Source organism: Ursus americanus, chromosome X (assembly GCF_024610735.1).
Source record: "Ursus americanus isolate L20-20 chromosome X, mUrsAme1.1.p, whole genome shotgun sequence".
NCBI classification, from domain to species: domain Eukaryota; kingdom Metazoa; phylum Chordata; class Mammalia; order Carnivora; family Ursidae; genus Ursus; species Ursus americanus.
In genome coordinates, this window is record NC_142164.1 from 56,105,692 (window position 1) to 56,112,693 (window position 7,002).

Consider the following 7,002-nt stretch of genomic DNA (forward strand, 5'->3'; position numbering starts at 1 on the left):
AATATTTATTGACATAGGAAACAAAGAAATAAACATATATAACTCTACTGAATACCACAACTTACTTTAAACATAAAATTTCAACCTATAACATAACAAAATCGTGACCTGCTCTGACAATATCTCAAAGTTAATCTCCCAAAAATATTCATTAAACATCTCAGATATGCCAAACAATGTTCTGGACATTATGGTGAATAGAAAGGATTTCATCCTTGCCCTTGAAGTGCTTTCAGTCTGTTTGAAAGACAATATTAACATCAACTCAAACCATAAATAACAATATAACTGTTTCCATGTTTATAGGGGAAATTGAGCTTTGAAGAAAATAACTATGGGGGACAAACAATTACATAAGAAAATGAGAGCTATAGAAATTAAGATATAAAGGTAATAGTAACAGTAGTAGTCTTAGATTTGTATAGTGATTTAGAATTTACAAAACCTTTCCACACACTCTTTCTCATTTGAACCTAAAAACAATGTGTTATACTGAGTAGGTTAGGTACTATTATTCTTATTTCCAGATGACTTAATCGAAATTTTAAAATATGCTACATAACAGTGAAGTTATGTCTCAAACCTATTTTTTTCCTGTTCTCTGCAACTTAGAAATTGGTTGAATATAGAAGATAGTAGACAAAGATGGGAAAATACTCTAAGGATATAGATTTGGAAATACCTACAGAGATGTGAAAATTGAAGCCATAATAATAGATGAATTCTCTCAAGGACAATATGTAGAGAAGAGTGGAATAACTGAACCAAGAACTGAACCATAAACAATTTGAGTTGGACATGAGAGGAAGAAGTGACAGAAATGCAGATAGTTAAATAGTAGTCAGAAAGGAAAAGAAAAAAGAAAACCATAGTAGTTGAAATTGAGGGAAATTAAGGGAGGAGACACATTTCCAATGAATGCAAAAGGCCAAAATGGGTTAAGGGTGGAAACAAAGTCATAGTATTTAGTAAAATGTCATTACAGGGGACCATTAAAAGAATTCTTTAAAAAAAATTAGAGGAATATTCATGATGGTAGCATGGGTAGACCCTAAATTCATTTTGTTCCATGAACGCAAAATATGTACAGCTACATATGGAACAATTTTTCCCTGAAAAGGACCTGATAACTAGATAAACAGTGCCTCCAAAACAAAACAAAGAGACACATCAAGAGGGGCAAGGGAGCAGATAAATGGTCTTGCCCAGGACTCTACCTCACAGATGGTAACAATCAGAAGGAATCCCAAAAATGCTCCCTTGAGGAGTGAAGAGATTATACCTCATCATCAGTCATCATAACTTTGGGAGCTGGCATCAGAGAGATGATACCCCAAAATGTCTGGTTTTGAAAATCGATAGAAATTAAGACCAGGAGAATTACAGAACTATAGGGAACAAAGATCTCACTCTTAAAGGACTTGGTGCAAACCCATTTGTCCTAATAACACCAAAACGACAGATTGAAAAGTATCTAGACCATAAGTGACAAAGACCCATTTACTAATTTTAAGCAGCTTCCAAAGAGGCAGAAACATGCTGGGACTTTATCATGGGGCAGAAGCACTGGAGGATGTCATGTTTTGCAATCTCACTTTAACTTGCTTCTGAAAAAGACAATAGGGATCATTTTTGCTGCTAGCACCAGAAGGCTTGTGGGACCCATCCTTCACTGTAACCAGATGTCTGAGTGCCCCATGTACAACCCACCATGAAAGGAACCCAAGCTATAATGGGACCAAGTGAGTGCCCAAGCCCTGCCCAACCCATGCAGAGACCAAGGCACAACCAAGTGAGGCAAATACCCTAAGCCCAGTGCTAACTACACAACAACCAAGCCAAAATTAAGCTGGAAAAGGTCTCATATCCAGCCATCTCAATGCAGTGGAAGGGCCACAACTGGGCTAGCAAGTGCCTTGAGAACTAACCAACCCGTGAAGAGACTGAGCTACAATAACTTTGGGCAAATGCCCTTAGACCCACATTCCCTGTGCAGCAGACTAGCCACAACTTGAACAAATGCGGACTAGCCACAACTTGAACAAATGAGTTCTCCAAACCCTACTTAACCCACACAGAGACCAAGCTACAATGAGATGAGCAAGTGGCTCAAATTATTCTCTCCCTGTGCAAGGGGTGAGCTACAAACGGGTCAGGCAAAGGCTTCAAGCTCCACCATCTCTGTGCAGCAACTGTGACCTCCATGGGTATGTGAAACCCACAAGAGGTGCATGCATAGAGTACCTGGCTCTGGTGGCCAAGGAAGATTATACTCCTGGACCATACGGAACAGCACCTATACAAGACTTCTCCTTCAAGACTGAGGGAGGTAGCCATTTTGCCTAATACAAAACAAACACATATAGCCAAAATGATGTGACAGAGGAATATGTTCTGAATCAAAGAATAAGGCAAATCCCCAAAATAAAATTTTAATGAAATGGAAATAAGCATCCTAACTGATAAAGCACCCAAAGTAATGATCATGAAGATGCACACTGATCTTGGGAGAAGAATAGATGAACATAGTGAGAATTTCAACAATGTAATGGAAAATATAAGAAAGTACCAAATAAATTATAACTGTACTGGAAAATACACTACAGGGTTTCAACAGCACAATGGGTAAAATAGAAATATGAATTAGTGAACTAGAAGACAAAGCAATGCAAAATACCCAGTCATAGCACAAAAGAAAAAAATAGAAAACAATAATTAAAGGAAGTGAGGATACTGTAAGGGACCTCTGAGACAACATCAAAGAGAATAGGAGAAGAGAAAGAGAAAGGTCCATGATATATATAAAGAAATAATGGCTAGAAACATCTCTAATTAAGGCCAAGAAAACAGACATACAGGTCTACGGAGCCCCAATAAGATGAAACCAAAGAGAAACACAGTGAAGCATATTTTAAAAATGGTAAAAGTTAATGATAAAGAGAGAGTTTTTAAAGTGGCAAGAGGAAAGTGACCATTACCTACAAGGGGAACCCCATAAGGTTATCAGAATTTTCAGCAGAAACACTTATAGGCCAGAAAGGGGTAGCATGACATATTCAAAGTGCTGATAGAGGAAAACCGCAAACCAAGAATTATCTACCTAGCAAGATTATTATTCAGAATTAAAGAATTTACAAATTATTTTCCAGATAAGCATATACTACAGTAGTTTATCGCCACTAAATTAGCCTTAAAATAAATGCTAAAGAAACTTCTCTGAGCTAAAAAGAACAGGCACTAATGAATAATAATAAAACATATAAAAATAGAAATCTCACCAGAAAGGATAAATAAATAATAAAGTAGTGGATCAACCATTTATAAAGAAGTATGATGGGTAAAAGACAAAAGCAGTAAAATTAATTAAAAATACAATAACTAGCTAAGGGTTGCATAAAATGATGTAAAATGTGTCTTCAAAATATTTTTGTGTGGGATGAGTAATAACACAAAGCTTTGGAATGTGTACAAAATTTATATCAACTTAAAAGAGACTGTTAGTGTACCTAAGATGTTTTATATGAACCTCACAGTAACAGAAATCAGCAAAACAAACAAACAAAACCTTATACTAAATACACAATAGAAAATGAGAAAGGAATCTAAACATAATACCAAAGGGAAAAAAAAAAAAAACAAACCACAAGGGAAGAGAGAAAGAGAAGAAAGGAACAGAGAAAATGAATAATACTTTAGATATAAGTAGGGGCGCCTGGGTGGCACAGCGGTTAAGCGTCTTCCTTCGGCTCAGGGTGTGATCCCAGCGTTATGGGATCGAGCCCCACATCAGGCTCCTCCGCTATAAGCCTGCTTCTTCCTCTCCCACTCCCCCTGCTTGTGTTCCCTCTCTCGCTGGCTGTCTCTATCTCTGTCGAATAAATAAATAAAAAAAAATACTTTAGATATAAGTAGACTAAATTTTCCAAACAAAAGACATAGGGTGTGCTGGATGGATTAAAAAAATAAAAAATATTCTACATGCTGCCTATAAAGCACTCACCTCAAACCTAAAAAAAAAATTAAACTAAAATGAAGGAGTGAATAAAAACATACATATGTAAATAGAAATGTAAAGAAAACTAGGGTAATAATACTTATGTCAGACAAAAAAATAGTTAAAAACTAAACTAACAAAAGACAAAGAAGGGCATTACATAATGGGGTCAATCCAAAAAGAAGATATAACATTTGTAAACATCTTTGCACCCAACATAGAAGCATGTAAATATTTAAGCAAATATTAAGAGAAATAAAGAAATAAACAGCAATACAATAATAGTAAAGGAATTTAATATTCCACTTTCATCAATGGAGAGATCATCCAGACAAAAATTCAATTTAAAAAAATTGACCTTCAACAACACGTTAAAACAGATAGATTTATATATAGAACATTGCACCAAAACCAGCAGGATACACATTATTTTTCAAGTGCACATGAAACATTCTCCAGTATCAATCACATTTTAGGTCACTGAACAAGTCTCAATAAATTTAAGAAAACTGGATTTAAATCAAACATCTTTACCAACAACAATGGTTTAAAACTAGAAATTAATTACAAGAAGAAAACTGGAAAAAAAAACCCCACAAATACATGGGGACTAAGCAACATGCAATTAAACAAACAATGGGTCAGTGAAAAACTTAAAGAGGAAATAAAAAAATAACCTGAGACAAATAAAAATAAAAATATAAAATTTCAAAATCTTTGGGATATAACAGTTTAAAGAGAAGTTCATAGCAATACAAGCCTAACCTAAGAAACAAGAAAAATCTCAAATAAACAATTTAACTTTACATTTAAAAGAACTAGAAAAAAACCAGAAAGAACAAAGTCCAAAGTTAATAGAAGGAATAAAATAATAAATATCAGAGCAAAAATAAATAAAACAGAGATAAAAATAAACAGAAAAGATCAATGGAATTAGGACCTATTATTTTTGGAAAAAATGAAAAAAAATTACAAATTTTTAGCCAGACTCATTTTAAAAAAGTAAGAGAACCCAAAATTTAAAAAAAATCAGTATAAAAGAGGAGAAATTACAACAGAGATCACAGAATTACAAAAAGAAAATTAGAAAATACTTTGAATCATTATATACCAAAAAATTAGACAGCTGAGAAGAAGTAGAGAAATTTCTAGAAACATGGAATCTCCTAAGACTGAATCATGAGAAAATAGAAAATCTGAATAGACAAATTACTAGTATTGAAATTGAATCAGTAATCAAAAAAAAAAATTCCCAAAAAACTGAAGTCCAGGTCATGATTAATTCTATCAATATTTTAAAGAAGAGTTAACACATATAATTCTCAAATAATTCTAAAAAATGGAATAGAAAGGAACACTGACAAACTTATTTTAAGAGACAAGTACTACCCTGATACCAAACCTAGAGAAACTACAAATATATACATACATATATGGCCAATATCTCTGATGAATATAAATTTAGATGTAAAAATCCTGAATCACATATTAGCAAAATGAATTAAACATTAAAAGAATAATATAGGAGATCAAGTGAGATTCACTCTGGAGATGTAATGATGGTTCAACATATTCAAATCAATCAACATGATACACTACATTAAAAAAAAAGGATTAAAAAGTATATGATCAGTGGCAGTACCAGCGGAGGAAGATGGTGCCACACTAGTAGCCGCTGGAGGAGCAGGCCACAACAGGCTGTGGTCCAGAGGCCATTATCCCACACTGGGAAAGCTGGGAAGTCTCCACAGGGACCACAGTCATGGCCAAGCAATTTGATGGGGATGTGGTTCTGGGAGCCAACTCCAGAACAACTCTTAGGTCCTACATTTCCAATCGAGTGACTGACAATCTGACCCCTATTTATGACTGTGTTTTCTGCTGCTGCTCAGGCTCAGCAGCTGATACCCAGGCTGTAGCTGATGCTGTCACTTATCAACTATTTCCACAGTATTGAGCTGAATGAGCCTCTGCTGGAACAAAAGGTAGCCAGCCTCTTTAAGGAGATGTGCTCCTGATACTGAGATGACCTGATGGTAGGAATCATCACTGTGGGCTGGGATCCCAAAGAAGGAGGGCAGGTGTACTCAGTGTTCGTGTGGGGTTATGATGGTAAGGCAGTTCTTTGCCACCGGGGCTCTGGGAGCTCCTATCTCTGTGGCCATGTCAACACTACCTACTGGGAAGATATGAACAAGGAAGAGTGTCAGCAATTCATATCAATGCTCTCGCTTTGGGGATGGGGTGGGTCAGCTCCAGTGGTAGGGTGATCTGACCAGCAGCCACTGTAGAATCAGGGTAGGTACTTTTGGGAGACCAGATTCCCAAACTCACCATTGCCACTTTACCACCTCCCTGATTCCTGGAATTCTAGGACACAATAAGAGACACCCCACTGTGATGTAAAATTCACCAAACATTTTGTCAAGAAGAAAAAAAAAGTATGATCACTTCAATAGATGTACAAAAACATGTGACAGAATTCAACATCAATATATGATAAAAACTCACAACAAAGTGGTGTAGAGGGAATGTAATTCAACATAATAAAGGCCATATATGACAAACCCACAGCTAACATATCAGCAGTAAAAAGCCGAAACCTTTCCCTCTAAGATCAGAAACAAAAAAAGGATGCCCACTCAACACTTTTATTCAACACAGTATAAAAGTCCTCGCGGCAGCAATTAGGAAAGAAAAAAAAGAAAAGGAAAAGATATCCAAATTGAAAAGGAAGAAAAAAATTGTCCGTATTTGTAGATGACATGATATTATACTTAGAAAACTCTAAAGATTCTACCAAAAATATTTTAAAACTATTAAAAGAACTTAGTAAAGATACAGGATAAAAAAATTAATATACAGAAATACACTCTATTTCTTTTTTTAATTTTAAAATAATTGTTTACTTTATCATAACAGAAATAATTTACATATACACAAAAATGAATATTCAGAACCATAGGTAAGACAGAAAAGCTTGGCTAATTTATTTTTTTTATTTTAAT

At 35.0% G+C, this 7,002-nt stretch overlaps 1 pseudogene; it reads left to right on the top strand.

Annotated features, from left to right (window-relative positions):
- Positions 1-1,711: 1,711 nt before the first annotated feature.
- LOC123778358 (proteasome subunit beta type-6 pseudogene) lies at positions 1,712-6,353 on the top strand (annotated as a pseudogene).
- Positions 6,354-7,002: the final 649 nt, after the last annotated feature.